Consider the following 22,085-nt stretch of genomic DNA (forward strand, 5'->3'; position numbering starts at 1 on the left):
TCCCTCTGCCTATGTCTCTGCCTTTCTCTCTGTGTCTGTCTCTCATGAATAAATAAATAAATCTTTAAAAAAAGTATTTGCTGAATGAGAAGTGAATATATAAAGAACAAATACTGGAGGACAGTGTGAGGAAAGTAACAAAAATATAAAGAGGAGGTGAGAATCAACATTAGAACAATAATAATAATGTTTTAAAATAAAATATTTACTATATATTATGCAATATGATAAGTGGTACACATGCATTAAATCATCACAAAAACCTTTATCAATTATAAAAATATATAGTTGAGGAATGTAAGGTTTTTTTGTTTTTTTTTGGAATGTAAGTTTTGAAAATGTGAAGCAAACTTCTAATGAGCTGACAGGTTAACTTTCAGTGCCAGGACCCATCTTAGATTTTATAGGCCTCCAAAGATCAAACTATAGTTCCACCAAAGACATATGCTATAATGTTGCTTACCAGGCTGAGTTTAACCAGACAGGCATCCTTAAACCCCTTATTAACTCATCACTTTAACTGCACAGCTTTCTTTTGTAAAGAAGCCATGGTTATCAAAGATTGTGCTTCATTTACTAATTCAGGTATTTGCTTTCAAGACAGCTTTCACCTCCAAGTTTTAGTAGTTTTCTTGAAATCCTCCTTTCCTTCATTTGTCATTAGAAACCTGCTTCACTCTCGAGGGGTGACATAATGCATCTCAAATATATTACTGTATACAAAATTCACACTTCTGATGCTTTTTGAAAAAAAATGTATATAACTATTGTGTCAGGCATAAAATATTTGCTCAGATGGCCAAGTGAGTAAAATATTTATTTCTAGAGGGGGAAGAACAGCAGGCAGGAAGAAGACATACAGCAGCAATAAAAGGTGTCTCCCATGAAAGGCTTCATTCAGATCGCATAAATGTGGCCAGAAACTGAATAAATTTTGTACAGAACTAAGTAGGGGGGGAAATGTGCTAATATAAATACCTGAGAATACTAAAGCAATGTACTGATATCTTCTTGCCCATCAGTATATTTTGACTTTCAGTGGGAAAACATCTGGATGTGTAACAGTGAGGAACAGAAGAGAGAAGTAGAACTGCTGGGCTTTTCTAATAAAAACTACTCTCTTAGCAAATTTTGAGTACATAATAGTATTGTTAGTTATGGTCACTAAACTGTACCATGGATCTCCAGAACTTAATTATCTTTTCTGAAACTTATCAATAAGAAATCATCAAAGTTTATCCTACATATAAATATGAAGTCAAAGAATCAAGAGATCCTTTGACAAAAACAATAGATTCTCATTCTACCCACACAGGAAAATAATTTTGATTGTTTTTATGTGTGCATGTGTGAATATATATGTGTCTTCTGAATATGTGTGTGTGTGCATTTAATTATAGTAGCAATCACTGTAGCTCTAAATAACAAGCTATGTCTCTTTTTCTTTCTTGTTAACTTTGTAAAATGCCTATTGAATCTTGGATTTAAAGATAATTATTATATAAAATTATTATGGAACCATGTTTTACATTATTATATAATGTACTAATCCCAGGACTATTATTTTAGTTGATTTATTTATTGCCATTGTCACTTAAAAATATGATAATTCACCATTAACTTGGAAAAAGGCTAAAATTATTTCTTATAAAACATCAGAGCGGGCTGCAAAATTCACAGAGAATTAAAGAATTTCCCAGAAAAACAACAGAGTTTTAGGACATGATAACATACCTATGCCTAAAAGGATAGTTTCATATCACTCACTTGATTATTTCCTTACTTTTCCTTATAGTTTTTATACTTGTTTGTCCATCTGTACACCTCTAAGAAATGTAATTTAGTTTTACCAGTTTCTTAACTTTATGTAAATATTATATGTGATTTTTCGTCTTGCTTTTTTATTTTATTTTTTTATTTTTTAATTTTTTGCTTTTTTATTTTATTGACAAGATCCACTTATGTCGCTGCAAGTAGCTTAGCTTCCTTTTATTCTTTCCAACAATTTTTTTGTGTGTGGATACCACAATTATCCTTTATGTTCTTAAAGGACATATAGATGAGTATTTTCTGAATCTGGGCATTATGCCCTTATGAACATTTTTGTTTACATATCTTGGTGTTCAAGGTAATAAGTTTCATTAGGATAATACCTAACAATTAATTGCATATGCATATTCAGTCATATAATTCCAAACTATAATCCATAATGGTTGAATCAACTTATACTCCCCCCAGAAGTGTCTGGCAATTTCTATTGCCATACAAATTCTTCAATAATTGACTTTATCAGAATTTATTTTACTTTTTAAAAAATTGCCAACTGCATATAGTGTTATTCTAATTTTAATTTTTATTTCTCTATTAATGTAGCTGAACACTTTTCCATGTGGTTACTGTCTACATTACAGGAGTTCACAGAGGGAGTTTTCCCTTTAGCAAAAGTCTGTATCTATTGATGCATTTTTAAATATTTTGATATTTTGTCCATATAAATCTCTCTGTATAAGTATTTTTCTTTCATAATTATATTCACAGTCATTTTTGTTTTGTATAAATGAAATTATTACTTTTAATGATATCCCTAATTTATCAATCTTTTCCTTTCTGTTGTACATTAGCACTGCATATAGCCAGTGTTTATGTGTACTGTCTATTTAGGACTCTTTAGTCTGTTCCATTGATTAATTTCTTTATTCCTGTGCTAATATTATTTTCTTTTAATTAACATGGCTCTGCTAGGAGCATTAATATTTGGTAGAGAAATTCTTCCATTTTGTTATTTTTCAAGGATGTTATGTTTATTTTGGTTCCTTGCATTTCCATGTAAATTGTAGGATCTGCTCTGCAGACCTGCATACCCATATAAATAAAAAAATCCCTATTGCTTTTTATTGGAACTTCATTGAGTCAATAAATCATGAGAAGATGATTGTCTTCTATTCAATGATCATTTGTGCAATCTACCAGCAACGTGTATCTATCACTTGTTTAGATTATATTTAATATTTGATACTCATTCTTACTCATATTTATCTCAAGAGTATTGCTTTTTTAATGGAATATTACTGGGTACTTGACATTTTATGCTATTATAGGTGATGCACACACTTATACACACATATCTAAGAGTTTATTATCTAACTTATAAAAGCTAATGTATAAAATTAAATTTTACATTTTGATTTTTATTTATCAAAACCGCTAAACTCTGATTAATTTTAAGAGTGTAATCATTATTTCCTTGAACTTACTAATATTGAAAATCACTTTATCTACAAATAAGAACATTTTTCCTTGATAACATTTACTCTTTGTCCTATTTTATTTGAAAAATACATATTCTTTGGACATTCCAATTGCATCTATATGTCATTGCTTGATATATATACATGTGTAGAAAGAGAGAATATATTCTGTAGTTACTATGGACCCTTGAACAAGGTAAGTTTGAACTATGTGGGTCTACTTCTATACAATTTTTAAAAAATATATAGTACTATACTGTAAATGTATTACCTTCTTATGATTTTCCTTTTTTAAAACATTTTGTTTTATTTTATTCATGAGAGACACACAGAGAGAGGCAGAGACATAGGTATTGGGAGAAGCAGGCTCCCTGGGAGGACCTCAATGCAGGACTTGATCCCAGGACCCCAGGATCACACCCTGAGCTGAAGGCAGACATTCAACCACTAAGCCACCCAGGCGTTCCTCTCTAGCCACTTCCAACAGGACCCTTCCAGTTTTCCCTTTCCCTAATTTTGCCCTTGGGGCTTCTGCTGGACTTCTAAATGGTTAATTCCTGCTCTGGTTCCAAGTATTTAAGGCATTTTGTTTTGTTTCAGTGTGAACCTTACCTTTAAGGTTTTCATGGCAGGTTCTTGGCTTTTCCTGTCCCTCTTCCCTGTGGCTCCTGCCAACCCCAGCTTTTACAGGACTTTTAACTATGGAACTTGCCACTAAAAACAGCAGGGTGGTTGTTTTTCATTCTCTTTCATTTACATATCCATCTATCTATCATTTTAAAAAATTTTTTGGTCAAGTTCCTAGGGAGGGAAAGAAACATATAAAGACTGTCTTCTACTGTTACTTTGACACCACAGTTGTGATTTAATAACAAGACAACAAAACTCACAATTTCTATTGTTTTTCTGGGTATGTTCTCATTCCTATAAGTCATTTTTATGACACAGTGTTTTCCAAGTAATTTACAAAATCACACTGTGGATTATCACAAATGGCTTTATTGTGTTTCATCAAATATTTTCAGTATTAGCAGTATTCAGAGCAATTTCACACCCTGTTTCATTTACCTCTTCATTCTCTGCTTTTCTTCTTTAAACTCTTTGCACTTTTATGGGCAAGATTCTAACCATATTTCTTACTTTCATTATTCTTTTGGTCAGATGTTTCTTATTATCCTCTTCCTACAACTTCAATATATTGAAGAGGAGGGGTAGGTGATGGGAAGCCTTGTCCACTGCAATGAATAGATTGGAACATTCATATGTGCCAGATTTGTTTCAATATTGCAATTGATGCTCTGTGAGTCAGGCAATGTCAATCACTCTTATGTGTAACTCCTTGTTCATTCTGGTCTCATTTATCTCATCAATGATAGTGTTCAGGAGGAGGTCTTGGAATATCCAAATGTCTTTTAAAAATATTTATTTATTTATTTATTTATTTATTTATTTATTTATTTATTTATTTATTTTTAGAGAGAGAGAGAGAAAGCACAAGCAGAGGGGCAGAGGGAAAAGGAGAGAGAATCTCCAGTAGACTTCATTCTGGGTACAGAGCCTGATGTGGGGCTCGATCTCAAGACCCTGAGATCATGACCTGAACTGAAGTCGAGTAAGTAGGATGCTTACCCGACTAAGCCACCCAGATACCCCCCAAATATCTTTAACGCAGATTAAAGGTAGAGTTTCAGGTTGTGATTTATTTATTTTTTAACATCTTTGCTATGCTAGATTGGTAGCTAACTAAGGCAGCTTTATACAGAATATTTTTTGAAGAGAGTATCTGCTGCCTTGATGGACTTTCGGTCTTTAAAAGACACAGAACTAAAACAACTTTTATGAACAAGAATTTAATCATATATCCTGAATTCTAAGATATCCCAAGCCTATTTTCCTTATTTTTTTTTCCCTGAGTTTGTTTAACCCAGTCCTTCTGAGACATCATCTGTACTTTTGCAGTCTTCTGGGTTCCTTCACATGTTGATCTCTTCAGCTTTTAAACTTAGTATTTCCTCCCATTACTGGTAATATTACGCCCCCTACTGCTTTTCTACCAGTGCTGCTTCACCTGCTTGGCTGGGCCAGCTCCCACAAGATTGCACAGAATGTAATGCCGTTTTCTTTCATTGCTATATTGTAATTTCTCTTCATCTTTTGATTTTTCGCTTGTATATCGTGGCACATTTCAAGACATATCAAATCCATAGAAACATTCTTAGCCTAGAAAGCTCCATCTAATTTTTCCCAAGCTTTTACTTAAATTCCAGCTAGTTAACATACAGTGCAATTTAGTTTCAAGTACAGAATTTAGTGATTCATCACTTACATACAACACCTAGTACTTATCACAAGTGCACTCTTTAATCCCCCTCACATATTTAACCCATCCCCCAAAACTTTTCATCTGATAACCATCAGTTTGTTCTCTATAGTTAATAGTCTGTTTCTTGGTTTGCCTCTCTTTTCTTTCCCCCTCAAGTTCATTTGTTTTGTTTTTAAATTACACATATGATTGGGATCCCTGGGTGGCGCAGCGGTTTGGCGCCTGCCTTTGGCCCAGGGCGCGATCCTGGAGACCCAGGATCGAATCCCACATCGGGCTCCCGGTGCATGGAGCCTGCTTCTCCCTCTGCCTGTGTCTCTGCCTCTCTCTCTCTCTCTCTCTCTCTGTGTGACTATCATAAATAAATTAAAAAAATAAATAAATAAATAAATTACACATATGATTGATATCATATGGTATCGTCTATGTTTGACTGATTTATGTTGCTTAGCACAATGCTCTCTAGCTCCACCCATGTCACTGAAAATGGCAAGATTTCCTTCTTTTAGTAAATGGCTGAGTAACAGTCCATTACCTATCAATCAATGGACAGTTGTGCTCCTTCCATAATGTGGCTCTTGTTGATAGTACCGCTATAAACATAGGAGGGCATGTATCCCTTCAAATCTGCATTTTGTATCATTTGAGTAGATACCTTAGTAGAGCAATTGCTAGATTGTAGGGTAGTTCTATCTTTAATTTTCTGAGAAACTTCCATACTTTCCAGAGTGACTGCACCAGTTTGCATTTCCATCAACAGTATAAGAGGGTCGCGCCTTCTCTGTATCCTCACCAACACCTGTTGCTTCCTATATTGTTAATGTTAGCCATCCTGACAAGTGTGAGGTGATATCTCATTGTAGTTTTGATTTGTATTGCCCTAATGATGAGTGATGTTGAGTATATTTTCATGTGTCTGTATATCTTCTTTGGAAAAACGTCTATTCATGTCTTCTTCCCCCCCTTTTTTTTAACTGGATGGTTTGTTTTTTGGGTGTTGAATTTAAAAACTCTATTTTTTAAGATTTTATTTATTTATTTATTTTATTATTTTTTAAGATTTTATTTATTTATTTATTCATGAGAGACACATGGAGAGATAGAGAGGCAGAGACACAGGCAGAGGGAGAAGCAGGCTCCATGCAGGGAGCCTGACGTGGGACTTGATCCTGGAGACCCAGGGCTGAAGGAGGTGCTAAACCGCTGAGCCACCTGGGCTGCCCAAGATTTTATTTCTTTATTTAAGAAAAGAGAGGGAGGGAAGTACAAGCAGGGGGGGGGAGGTGTAGAGGGAGAAGCAGACACCTGGCTGGGTAGGGAGCCCAACATGGGGCTTCATCCCAGGACCGCAAGATCATGACCTTAACTGAAGGCAGATGCTTAACCGATTGAGTAACCCAGGTGCCCCCAAACTCCATCTATTTTTATACCCACGAATACTTGTAAATTCTCAATCCCTACGTGGTTGCTCCCTAGTCTAAAGGTCCAATGCACTTGTATTTGGAATAATGCTGTTGATGCTTGTTTATATTTTCAGTGTAGTTCAAGAAACATTTTTTCATACTTTGTAGATGCTGACCACTGAGTTAAACAACAAAGGTGACCAAATCACAGCCTTCTAAAAAAATTCCTATTTTAAGGGAGGAGGCAGCCACTTTGAATATCATGGATTCATTTGGTTTCAAAAAACCCGTCTAAAACATGCTTAGATAAAAATGGGAACTTAATGAGTCACTTAATTGAAAGGTACAGGGGTCTTTTCAGAGTCCCAAATAATAGCATCAGTAATTTATTGATCATAATTAATATCAGGGTGGGACGCCTGGGTGGCTCAGCAGTTGAGTATCTGCCTTAGGATCAGGACGTGATCCCAGACTTCCGGGATTGAGTCCCACATCGGGTTCCCTGCATGAGGCCTACTTCTCCCCCTGCCTGTGTCTCTGCCTCTGTCTTTGTGTCTCTCATGAATAAATACATAAAATCTTTAAAACAAACAACACAAAACAAAAAAATTAATATCAAGCCGTTTAAGTTTAGTAATTTGTACTTATAGTTAGCTTCCTGAGTGATTCTGGCAGAAATAGTTCAAAGTTCATATAAATCTTCAGACCAGTCTTTGGCTAAAAACATCTTTAAGGACCCTTTTCATCTTTATACTTGTGAATTTACCTAGGTTGATCATATTATCATTGCAATTAGATTGAAAGTACTTTAATGTTAGTAGCTGTGTCTTATACTTCTATGTACTAAACAGTCCACAATATTGGGCACCAAGAAGGATCCCAGTGAAAAGAAAATTAAAAAAAAAGAAGGATCCCAGTGAATATTTAATATATTTGCTGATATCTCAGTCCTGTACTGTTATAAAGACAATTAAGTAAACTGATAAGCAGAAATGCCAATATAGGAAGCCATTGCTATTTGTTTACTAGAATGGGTCCTTTTTGGGGTTGGTGGGAAAATGCAAATATCCTGAGGAACATTTAGTGGTAATTTTTGGACTTTGAGTAATGAGTATATAATGTATAAGAGAAAAGATCTGATCTGTAAATGGGTGGAATACTTCTCATTTTCCATCTATCTGCCAGTTAGCTTCACAATTCTTCACATTTAAGTGAATCTCTTTCAATCATCTAAATAAAGTCTTGAATAGATGTGAATTCCAAATTGAATATTTCATATAGCTTCCATTAGCACTTAAAAATGCATCAGCAGGATTTTGGTAGGTATTTGCTTTCTCTCTCTCTCTCTCTCTCTCTCTCTTTCTCTCTCTCTTTTTCTGTTTTTTCAGAATACTTTCTGAGCACTAGCTTGAACACTCTTGAGTTAGTGAGAAAGAAGATGGTGACACGGGGATTTCTTTTCTCTTGTAACTCCACAGAATTAAATAGCGTTTTAAGAATCTAATTATCACTTGAGTCTTTTGAAATGTTTTGTTTACTATTTTTGAGTATGCAACTATAAAACAATAGGAAGTAAAAAAGGAAGTATTGAGGTCATATCATGTGTCAAACCCTTATCATAAATTATTTAATTTAATTTAAGAAATTTGATATCTAATATCATTAGATACATCTTATCCAAAGTCTTGCTGTTTGTGGTGCAAATAAAAGTACTTTAATAGGTTATTATTTTTTTATAAATTGTATTTTTATGGGGTACCTGGGTGGCTCAGTTGGTTAAGGGTCTGTCTTCGGCTCAGGTCATGAACTCAAGTCCTGGAATCCAGCCCCTCAGTGGGCTCCCAGCTCAGGGTGGTGTCTGCTTCTCCCTCTCCCTCTGGCTCTGCCTGCTGCTCATACTCTCTCTCTCAAACAAATAAATAAAATCTTTTAAAAATTGTATTTTTATGCTTTGTCTACAAAGCATAAAAATAATAGTGAAAAACGAGGCTGATGTAGAAATTAATAAGGAAAGAAATCACCAAGAACTGCTATCCAAGATAATGTCCTAAGATAGTTATTTTAATATTTTGCAATATGTATTCTATGCATAAAACCCTTGCATAATACTGTATGTATGATTTTCTATCCTCCTTACAATTAACATTATGTCACCAGCATTATTTTATGTAAAATGATATTGTTATGTACAACAACAATCTATATGTCTGTCCTAATTCTTGGTCAAGAACTGGTATCCAGTTGAAATTTGAAATATACCTTGTCTTTTATCTTTAGAACATAGAGCTAAGAAACATGATCCAAAATATTTCTCTTCAAGTTAGTTCTAACTTATGTAGATGGATCTATTGTCAAAGGTATCTATCTTTTTGAAGGGGGTACACAGAGAGTAAATCTCAGTATGAAACTGTATTTATAAATCAGAGAAGAGAATGGATAGTAATATCAATGGATCAGTGGCAGATCCTATTTTTTTTATACTAGCCAACTATGTGAACATTAGTAATTTAAGAAAATGCTGAATCTAAACATCAGATATCTAAAATTCATTGACGTTTGAGATTTTATTTTAAATGATCATGATTATGATGATTTTTAAAGCATGTAAGTGATACACATTTATTATAGGAAAATGAAAACATAAGAGTTTTGAAATAATTTGGGGGTTGAAGGGATTAAATTAATCTCCTACCTTCTGTGCAATTATCTGAAAACTCTTTTTAATACTTTTTTTAAAAATTTGCTTCTAATACGATGCTCTTATTCTTTGATACTAGAGTTTTCATTCCTTCTAGAATTGGAAAATTTTTAAAAATGCAATCTATGAAAAATAAATGTTAACAAACACTTAGCAAATAATTCCTATCTACTTACCTACTACACTGGGCCAAGTAGGTGGTTTTCTTATTTTGTCAATCCACTTGGCCCCAATTTGTCCACTGTCATGTCTCCAGAGCACAGATTTTTGGTTCTCCAATTCTGGGCGGTGACCTCTGCTTTGCTCCCTTTGGATTTGCAGTCATCTTGACCTTCTCTCGATATTTGTGTATTTGACTGGGAGCTCTTAATTCCTCAATGTCATGTCTTTCCTTGTCTCAGTAGAGGCTTCTCTGTGAATATACAGTCCTCTAGGATCACACCCTTGCACCAGCTACCACATACCCTTCATGAAAGATTTGGGGAAAATATTATGAATCTCCCACATAGATCAATAATACAATCATTGCAAGTCTTTCTTTCTTCTATTCTTTTTGGTTAGCAGTTGGTGAGGTTCATTATTTTACTTCTGTACTTACACATAAAGTCCCCTGAAATCACACAGCAGCAACTCTTTGCCTTGTATAGATCATTATGTCATAACTTTCCAAGTATAATCCTCCCAAGGCACAATTTGCCAGATGAAATATCTACTAATCTCTTTCCTGATTAATTATAAATTTCAGTTCAGCTCCTAATGTCCTTAAGGAACTTTGATTTTGTTCTATGATGCTTTCCTCATATGGCTCCTGATGAACACCCCTTATTCTTCTCCAAGGTGGCCTTTTAAAGTCTCATTATATGACCTCCATGACAAGGTGACAGGGTGCAGAAGGGAGGTCACTCTGGATCCGCATGAATGCACAGCAGAGCCTGACAGACTGGCTTTTCCTTAACATCCTCCCTTACTCAGTCCAGCCCAGGGGAGGCACAAAGGCAACATTAGACATCATCTTGCCTGGACACATTTATGATAATGAAAATAGCCAATAACATTCTTGGACACTTGAGAATAAGTTTCCAGAAGGTGCCTCATCTCTGAGATTAGAAATTTCACTTTCTTGCAGATACCATGGTCCTTGGGAACATAGCATCTCTGTCCTTGAAGTATTTCAACCACCTGACAGTTTTGCTATAGATCTTCACCAAAAAAGGTTGGGAGGACCCTTTCTAGGTAGTGCTTCCCACCTTTGGGGCTTGGGAATTGATTGAAACTGGATGTTGATATGCTGCAAAAAAAAAAAAAAAAAGTGATCATTAAAAATATACCAAGATATATATATATATAGCTTTTTTAGTCATGATTTTTAAACTTGGTATTTTGACCCTTTTCCAACTTATTAATTGTATTTTGCCAAACCCAAGCTTCTCAAATGTTTTTTTGTTTTGTTTTGTTTTTTTGTATTGAGGATGCATCCTTCCTTTTAAAACCTGCCGAAGAGTTTATTCATTTTAGCAAGGCAGATAAGACATGGTGTCCCAAGGCATCCTAACCTGTGATTGGTGAGGCGGCCAACATTCTGAGAAGAGAGTTCATTCTTCATGGTAGTGGGGCTTTGAAAGAGAAGTTATTCCATAAAGTTCATTTAGGTACATTTGCCAATCATTATCTGATGTTGGTAATACTAAGAAGAATCAAAGATTTGAGAAGAAAACGAGAACATCTTTAATATGAAGAAAAGATTGGATTACTTGCAATAGTAGGCAAGCACCAGGATGACCAGTTCTGTAATACAGCTGCACAGCAGAAATGTAAACTATAGCTTCCTCCCAATGCTTGTCACAGGTTACATTTCACAAGTTAAGTGGAATTAGTCCATTTGTGTGTGTGTGTGTGTGTGTGTGTGTGTCACAGTCTCAATAGGGTCTCACATACATAAATTCATAATGATAAACTTCATAATAATAATGATAACAACACTTTTAACACAATTGGTTTTACCATTATATTCTAGCACTAACCCAGAAATATTAAATATATTACCTCATTTGATCCACACAGAAACCCTTTTCAATAATCACAGTTGTTGTGATTCTCTAGAGAAACTGAAGCCTCAAAGGGTAAGTAACTTGCTCAAGGTTACCCAATTTCTGTGTGTTAGATCAAGATTGCAGAGTATATCTATTTGACTCTAAAAACCTGTACTTGTAACTGCCATGTTCCTTCTCTTCCACAGTTAGAGGTATAGTTAGATCAGAGCATGATAAAGCCTAACATACAAAAAAAAAAAACAAAAAGGAAAAAAAAACAAAAAAACAAAACAAAACAAAAAAAAAACAAAAAACTCCAAAGCACTGTTTTTTTTTTTTAATTTAATATGTTTTTTTATTGGAGTTCAATTTGCCAACATATAGCATATCACCCAGAGCACTGTCTGTTCATGCCAGATTAAGGAGTTTTGGAGCTACCATAGTGCCTGAGAAATGGAGAAAAAACTCTCAGGTTTTAAAGCTGTAAATTCTGATGTCTTCATTTTTATATTTATAAAATACCAAGGCTCTATGTGACTGTATTCATAAATTCCCCACAATTGTAAACTAGACATTTGTCTTATGATAATCCTTTGGGACTATTAATCATGGTTAAGATGCTTAGATGCAATCTCTAAGAAGCTTGAAAGAAAGAGGGTGGAGATTCATGCAGAGCTCACCTTAAGAGGGGTATTTAACCCAGCTCCCCATTTTTAGGGCAGAGAATTCTAGAGCAGCTACCACTCTGCTTACCTTTCATACAATTTGCCTCTGCAATAATTAATAAAATGTGTATCTTTTAATGCAATAAGAAGAGTTCCTTAATTCATTATCTCCATATGATGGTTGGATCTGACACAGAACATAACCAGTGACATAACTCAGATTTTTATGTTTCCAAGGGGGACAACTGCCCAGTTTTAAAGTTTTTAGTAAGCCATGCTACATAAACCGAGAAGTAATAAAATGACTATCATGACTAAAATGACTAGGCAAGCAGATCACAAAAACACCAATAAGGAACAGTGTCAAAATGACTATGGAGGAAACATGGCTGCCTGACCAAGAGTCTTTCCGTAAGGCCACGCCTGGTTTCTCAGAAAGATGTGATACATTTCAAAGTGAGCTTCTCAGTGTCACCAGTGATGTCTTTGACAATAATACTTCACTAAGAGCAGGTCTGCCTTACATGCCTACTGTGTATTAAGTTCTGTGTTAATGACATATCAACTTTATTTTACTGATAACCATTAAAATTTGTAGCTGTTCTTATCATTAACAGATGAGAAACCTGAGGTTCTAAGAGATTCAATAAATTTCCTGAGGTCACGCAGTACAGTCAGACTGCACCCTTTCTGTCAAGTTATCTTATCTCTATCTAACCAAAAAGTAGCATCAAAAAACTGATACTATTTTTTTTAGAAATGTGAAGAAGCAATGTTGGTCAAGTATTGCATATGTTTTAGGAATTATGCTAGCAACTATATACATGCATAATCCCATTTAATCTTTGTAGCCTACTGGTGAAGTAAATATCACTGCTGAAACTTTAAGAAAACAGAAAATAAAAAGCAGAAAGATTAAACTGCCCTCAAAGACCTCCCTACTTGTGTCAGCACAAGATTTGAACCAAGGTTTACTTCTCTGCAAAGACTGACTTCACTCTACAAATTTCTTGAGGAAAGTCATTTGATAAATCGTCTTTATTGTCTTTCACAAAGTATCCTTTATTGTCTTCAATGGTTAATGTTCCACTAAGCATACTGATAATCCATAATGGCAGGATTTCTTCAACAATAAGATGCAATTACTTTCCTACTAAATTATTGCCTTTAGAAGATCTCTAAAGAAGGAAGCTTAGAGCAACTGGGCTCACTCACTTCTGCAATTTCAAAGTAAGAATGCAATTTAATTGTTCATTAAGTCAAGAAGGATTCCAGGTAGAATAATTTCCTAATATCTCACTTCAGTATATGGGGTTTCAAGCCTATCTCATCTCTTTGAGGATTGTCAGCTTACTGCTCTAGGTAAAGGGAATGAGATGATTTCCCTCCTAGTTTCCAACTTTATTTAAGTAGTGCTCATTTTGCAAAAATCTTCTGATCTCTGAAGGCTGAACCAGAAAATACAGCATAGTTGGAATTCTTCAAATGAAGGATCCATGTAGTGTAAATTTGTTCAGATCTGGAAAAGCACAGAGCAGGAAGATATCACCATATCATATAGATATACAGAGAGAGACACATGCACAATACACATACATACATATACAATACATACCCAATGGGCTATATGTATGATATATGCTATATGGGTATGGTATAGAATATATGTATATATACACACAAATATATATATAATTTTACTTACTTGGAATTCTGCCTCAACTATGAGGTTTTTCCACAAATATTTACTGAGCCGTGTTTCTGTGGTTAGACACTATATTCTATGTTGGGAAACAAATGAGTATGACACAGTCTCATCCTCAAGCCACCTAGATGCACATCCCAGGCAAGAAGTGAGCAATATGCATGTACCCAGAGATCTCCCAAGGCTCTGCCTCAGGTACTAGGTGTCTTCACAAAGTGCACTCACAGACATGGTCCTCAAAGAAGATGTTTAATATCTCAGTGAGAAAATAGATCATTAAATATATGGAAACCACAACAATAACAGCAACAGGAGCCTCTACATGCAATCTATTATTCTATGAAACCCATTCCCAGGGGTGCCTTCTAGACATTTCTGCCTTTAAAATGTCCAAAGAGTAGGAAATACTTGGTTCCAGGGCATGGATCTGAATTCCAGCTCTGATACTTACAATTTGCATAACCATAAACTAATTAAACTCTCTGAAACATGAGGCTCTCATTTGAGTAATGTATAGCTACTACTTACTTCACAAGATTGTTGAGACCATACAAAGGAATAAAGTATGTAGTGTCTATGCAGAGTCCAGATTCACTTGGCAGCTTCTTTATATTAAAAACATAAACTGAAACCTTCTAAGTAAGTGAAAGGGTGATCTGGGGAACATATCAGCTCATTTCCAAGTATGAGATCCTGTGATTAAGGGAAACACAGTCTTCTCTGAAGATTTACATTTACTGATGTCACATCTAGATACATTCAGTAAGAGCTGTTCTCCCCTTTTCTCTTTTGAATCAAAATAAATGTCCTTTATATATTTATCCATTGATCTTGCTTTAGAACACAAATAACTAATTCTTTATTTCATCAGGCCACTATTGAAATATCTAAAAAGTTTCAGATTGAGTCACTTCTATGCTCCTATTTTAGAAAATCTTACTTCATACATACATAGGTGGGGTAAGTAAAATTTTACCTATCTTTCTGGATTCTTGCACAAAACTTTATATTCATAAATAAAAGTCACTGATATTATGCTCATGATATTCATATTCTAGAGATTAAATATTTTCACATCGAGACAGAAAGCAAAATGTAGATAATTTTGAGAGAAGAAAAATGGTTTGCATTCACACTAAGAGAGAATGATGCTATCAGATCCTCTGTCCTAAGAAAAGTTTCTGGGTTTCTGGTAAAGGAGGGAGAATGGGTGCCTCTGTGTAGTGGGAGAAAGCAAGATGCAGATGAGCCAGAGCTGAGGATGGGATGGCAGGCAGGTGGAATAAAGAGATTTGTCTTCTTTTTTTTTTTTTTTTAAAGATTTTATTAATTTATTAGAGAGACAGAGAGAGAGCACAAGCAGGGTAATCAGCAGGCAGAGGAAGAAGGAGAAGCAGATTCCCCATTGAGCAGGGAGGTCTATGCAGGACTCCATCCCAGGACCCTGGGATTATAACCTGAGCTGAAGGCAGATAGCTTAACTGACTGAGCCACCTTTATTCAGGTGTCCTGAATAAAGAGATTCTTTTTTTTTCCTTTATTTTTATTTTTTTTAATAATAAACTTATTTTTATTGGTGTTCAATTTGCCAACATATAGCATAACACCCAGCGCTCATCCCGTCAAGTGCCCCCCTCAGTGCCCGTCACCCCTTCACCCTCACCCCACGTCCTCCTCCCCTCCCACCACCCCTAGTTCGTTTCCCAGAGTTAGGAGTCTTTATGTTCTGTCTCCCTTTCTGATATTTCCTACTCACTTCTTCTCCCTTCCCTTCTATTCCCTTTCACTATTATTTATAGTCCCCAAATGAATGAGAACATATAATGTTTGTCCTTCAAACATAATACCCTCCAGTTCCATCCACGTTGAAGCAAATGGTGGGTATTTGTCGTTTCTAATGGCTGAGGAATATTCCGTTGTATACATAAACCACATCTTCTTTATCCACTCATCTTTCGATGGACACCGAGGCTCCTTCCACAGTTTGGCTATTGTGGCCATTGCTGCTAGAAACATCGGGGTGCAGGTGTCCCGGCGTTTCATTACATCTGTATCTTTGGGGTAAATCCCCAACAGTGCAATTGCTGGGTCATAGGGAATAAAGAGATTCTTAACAGGAATTTAGCTAACTGGAGAGTTCGCCAAAGGCTAATTTGATCACAAGGGGCTTAAAAGTGAATATCTCATTGCATGTAAGAAACAAGAAACAGATATTGAAACCATTTCAATACTGAAAAATATTTCAAAAATAATGAAAAAATACTTGAGAGATCATCTGTCCAGTAAGATTCAAATTTAGCTGATAGTCCGAACCACCAGTGGAGCCTTTTCAGAGCACAAATTCCTGAATTCCACCTTAAATCTTCTTGAGCTGGGTAAGAATATTTGAAGAATTATGATTCTTCATCCCAAGTGATTGACATTCTAAACTGATGTGGGCTGACTTTAGCAAAAGAAAAATGTTGAAAGCATACAGAGAAGCTCTGAGGCTGCTAAAGAACCAAGTTTAGGCAGCATGTAATGACACAGAGCAGAAAGGTAACCAGGACAACAGCAGGGAACCCATCTGGCAGCCAGCTTAAGATGCAGGGTTCCCAAATGGGGCAGACACACAGCTGCCGCAGGCACCAAAGACCCATGAATTCCTCCCTCCCTCCACTACCTCCAGGGTCAAGATCCAGGTGGCTTCATCTGGTTGGTGGCTGAGACTAGGTCATGTCTGAAGCTGAGGAGGCTTGGAAAGTGATTTTTCTGTGCTTCTCTCACTCTGTACAGGGATTTAGGCTCCTACAACAAAATTCTATAGTAGATTTAAAGTGAGAAACAAAGAGAGTAAATGATCTCAAATAATAGTCTGAATGTAGGATCCAGGTTTGGTGCAGCAATTGTCTCTATTTTATTATTCTCCCATCCTCATTCTTTTAGCTTGTCACTTCTTAGTCATAATATGCCTGCTATGCTCCAGGCAACATCTACCCACACCAATACCAATTTGAGGCAAGAAGAAAAATGGCACTAGATTTTCTCTTCACAAGACTTCAGGGTTGTTGTTGTTGTTGTTTTTCCTGAGAGGAAAATATTTCTCAGAACTTTCTCCCAACATGCTCCCCAATTCAGATTTTATCTTACATTTTATTGCCCAGAACTGACTTACATGTCATTTCCTAAGTCAATTGCTATCCAAATGTAATGGAATTGCCATAGTGGCAATAGATCTGTAATGTTTCTAGGTTTAGGATGCGTATCTGCCTTCCCTAAGATAGAAGGTGCCACTGTCTTAGGCAAAGCCACTTGGTTGAGATAAAGGCAGAGAATTGGCTCATTGGTAGGCAATGAATGACCTCACCATGCACAGATAACACGTAACACAGAGTAGTAGGCACTGCACCATGATTATCTCCACCAAACTTATGTATAGTTGAACTATTTGGATTTTGTTCTGTGCTTTGGAGATACCAGAGCAGATGAGGTGATTACTAAATAGTCCGCCACGGATGACGGCTGCATGTTTGACTTCCAGATGAATATTGATATTCATACACTTTTCCCATAAACCTCTGTCTCTCCCCAGCCCAAAATAATACATTTTGGGTTATACATTGTGGAATTTAAATCCAAATGAATATTAAAAGGCGGATAAACTTTCTTGTTTAATTTCATAAATACATGCTCTTGGCTCAATTATGTAAATTTAACAATGGCTTTATTTTACAAATACAAAGTCCTATTGGTCATACAGAAGGAAAAGGAAGATATAAAGGATTTCTTAATAAATATGCAGTTAATTATGCTTATTATTATAACACTCTCAAAAAAAGGCATGCATAATTTTCTTCTCCTTTGCTGTCCTTTATCAAGTGCATATTTAAATTCATCATGAAAAAGGGGGAGAAAGTTCATAGTGTTTTTGTGATCAAACACCTTTTCTAATTAATCCTGGCATCTCAATGTAATGACATTGAATATTATTAAATTAACTTTTTATGCCCTACTGGGGGCATCTTTATAAAAAAAATATGTCATTTGTGGAAGTGTAGTTTTTAGATCAAAAGATACAACTCACCCTCAAAAGTCTTTGAATTAAGGAATACTATTAAATTATTTATTTTATTATATTCATCTATCCTTTATATTTATATTTTCTAATTCAGATAACTATCATATATATTTAATGTATAATAAAAATATGGTTTATATAAGAGCATTTCTAGAGCAATAACCCAAATGGTATTTTACTCTTTTTTTTCCTTAAAATGAATTGTTGTAATTGAAAAATGGCTGTCATCAAGCACATTCAACTTCAATAATGCCATGATCATAGTAAGAAGAGGTTCAATAATGCCAAATACATGAAAACTTCCGTGCAATTTTGGGATTTCTATAGAGATTTTCTTGGTCTCTTGTTTTCATTGTCTCCTTTGAGAAAACTTTGGCAAAACAAGTGTTAACATTTCTTCACTATTCTCGTTAAGGGCTTGGGTGCAAAAAAGAAGATAGAATATAAATTGCTCCCCTAAGATGAAGCAGGAGGGAGAAGGTACAGTAGAAGAACCTAAGCAGAATCCTCTGAATTCCATTCAGAAGGGCCATAATTATACAGATGAGATTTTTTTTTCTGGACTTCTTCTGCTTCCAGTGGCAGAAAGTGTTTGCCTCAGGAGAAGTAAGGTATTCATTCACAGAGTATTGTTTCAAGGATGGCCAAAGTTGCTTTCCTAATAATCTCTCCTACAGTATTGAGCTGCTCAAGTTTAAGATTTGCTGTTTCTCACTCATTTTGTGTTATTAACACTCACCGCAGTGCCTGGCACAAAGTAGATCTGAGAAAATTTTGATTCAACTTAATGGAAACTACTTCTTTAATTAGGTCCAAGGAGGATCTATTAATGCCTGACAATTTATTTCCATTAACCAGATGATAAGTTCTTTTTGGCTTATGACCCTTCAATCAAACACTTGCTGAAATAATCATTGCCAGGTGTTCCTAGTACCTGTTCTCTGGTAATCCCTAATGTCTATAGAAGAGAACCATTTTCAATTATCCTCCCATTCTTAGTTTCCCAATGAGAAAAGTTGAAGGCAGTTAAAGATCAAAAGAAGAAAAGCCCAAGGATGCCACAAATGAAGCTTTAGGTTAATAAAACTTGTCTGTCTTCTGTAAGGCCCTTAATCAGATGTTTCTTGGATAATCACCCAACCCAGCTCAGAAAATGAGGCATATTTGCAGAGGAAATTGAACTAGGCTTTGAAGTCTAAGCCCAATTCTGTCCTTTTTTTTTTTTTTTTAATAATCCTCTGACTCTGGATAAATCACTTAAGTCTAAGGACCTCATCCTGTCCATCTTTCAAACAGGGGTATGATAATTGATACAGAGGGTTATTATGAGAAACATAAATAAAATCATGGATATGGAAAGAATATCCTGTAGTGGGCAAACTTCTAAATACCCCTCCCTACCAATATTCCTAGTCTCCTGGCATTCAAAGCCATGTATAATCCCCTTATGTTGAGTAACCTGTTTCCAGCTAATAGAATATGGAAAGAGTAATAGAATGACTATTTTGTGATTAGGTTAAAAAGCCTATATCTACCTCACACACTTGGCTCCATTTCTCTTGCTAGCTTTGAAAAAGTAGACTGTTCTGTTCGAGAATCCCACATGGGCAAACACTAAGGGTGGCTTCCAGCCAACAGGCAGCAGCAGTTTAGGTCCACAGTCCAGCATCCTGTGAGAAACTGAAGCTTGCCAACAATTCCACAGATGAATTTTAAAAAGATCCTTTACTAGTTGAGCCTGGTGCTGAGACCACAGCCCTGTCTGATAGCATGATTGTGTAGCATTGAGGTAGGGGACCCAGTTAAACCGTGACCAGATAAGTGATCCCAAAACAACAGTGAGAAAATGTGTGCTGATTTTTTTTTAAATTATTTATTTATCAAAAAAAATATTTATTCATGAGACACACACACACACACACACAGAGAGAGAGAGAGAAGGAGAGAGAGAGAGGCAGAGACAAAGGCAGAGGAAGAAGCAGGCTCCGTGCAGGGAGCCCGATGCGGGACTCGATCCCAGGTCTCTAGGATTACGCCCTGGGCTGAAGGCAAACACCCAAACGCTGAGCCACCCAGGCATCCCAAATGTGTGCTGTTTTTTTTGTTTTTTGTTTTTTGTTTTTTTATTTATGATAGTCACACACAGAGAGAGAGAGAGAGAGGCAGAGACACAGGCAGAGGGAGAAGCAGGCTCCATGCACCGGGAGCCCGACGTGGGACTCGATCCCGGGTCTCCAGGATCGCGCCCCGGACCAAAGGCAGGCGCCAAACCGCTGCGCCACCCAGGGATCCCAATGTGTGCTGTTTTAAGTGATTAATGTTTTTATATGTTAAGCAGTAACAGGTAATTAATAAAAATAAAAAATATATACACAGACGTGTATGTATATATGCACAAATGTACATATACATATATACGCATATACACATATTCATATACACGTATGTGTATACACATATGTATACATATGCACATATGTATGCACATATGTGTGCATGACATATCATAACTATATATGTAATATATAACATAAAATCGTGCTTATATAAATTACTGTTCCTTAACTGCATTACTTTTCTTTAATTCTGCTCCTTTAATGATAGGAGCAGAATCAGATAATATGTCTAGCTACTAGTTTAAAAACTGCAATAAACTTTCAAAAAATGAAGAGTGTCACTAGGAAAATGCTAGCTGGTCAAGGGTCACTGTATATCATAGGAAAGCTGTCTGACCCTTTGCTTTGCAGGTATAGAAGCTTGATTCCTAAGTGTCTTAAAATGGAGTGGATTTGAAGGCTGTTTTATGCAAAAGAAGTGCACAGGATATAAATCTAAATGTAAAAGAAAGGATAAGTTGTAATGAAAACTGTCAGGTTCTCTGAACTAGAAAGCTTGGGGCAGGATCTAGAGTCTTCTTTCCCCCAAAGGCCTCTGGCATACCTGTCAGCCTGCCATTTCTATCTCTTCATGTGTTGCTGTCAGGCTTGGAAGGAATAGAGCTTTAGTCAAAAGACCAACATTCCTGGAAACTTCTGGATAAGAAGTGCTGATACTTATCTCTCTGCTTCTTTCAGAAATCTCTATTGCTGAATAGCCTTTAAAACTGGCACAGCCTTACCTAAAATGATTATGACCTTTTTCACCCAATTGTGCACCCAGGAAGTATTTTGTCTCTAAGGTGACTTTTGTTCATCTCTGTGCTACTGACTGTGTGCTAATTGCATGGCTTAGTTCTCATTGTCTGTACTTCCATGTTCGTCTAGATGATGTGATGGGCACTCTGCTGCAAGGCCCATGTCATAGAATCTCCAACACGGTGATGTCAGAAAAGCATGCTTTCTCAATATTTATTGCTTGGTGGATTTATATAAGAGCAACCAGGGAGTGCATATCACAGTGAGGGAAGGTTGGGGTTCTAGTATCTACCATAGCTTCATCTCTTTTTTTCTCCCCTTGAACAAGTTACATAATTTATCTAAGCTTCTGTTACTCCTTTATATATAAGTGATGTATAATAATGCCCACTTTATAGTTTTAATATGAGGGCTCAAGAAGTAAAAATAAAGCAAAACAAAAACAAAGGAGAGAGCATTTATTAAAACTTCCAAACATTTGGCTAAGGCTCATATAGATGTATTGATTTGGGTCATTAAAACTATAAGACATGGGCAGCCTGGGTGGCTCAGCAGTTTAGCACTGCCTTCAGCCCAGGGCCTGATCTGGAGACCCGGGATCGAGTCCCACGTCGGGCTCCCTGCATGGAGCCTGCTTCTCCTTCTGCCTGTGTCTCTGCCACTCTCTGTCAGTGTGTCTCTCGTGAATAATTTTAAAAAATGATTTAAAAATAAAAAAACAACTATAAGACAGGAATAATTATTATTCTAATTTTATTGATAAGGTTCAGCTAAGTTAAACAATTTGCTCTCCATTAATAGAATTTATAAATAATCGAGCTT

The sequence above is a fragment of the Canis aureus genome, chromosome 20, assembly GCF_053574225.1.
Source record: "Canis aureus isolate CA01 chromosome 20, VMU_Caureus_v.1.0, whole genome shotgun sequence".
NCBI lineage: Eukaryota > Metazoa > Chordata > Mammalia > Carnivora > Canidae > Canis > Canis aureus.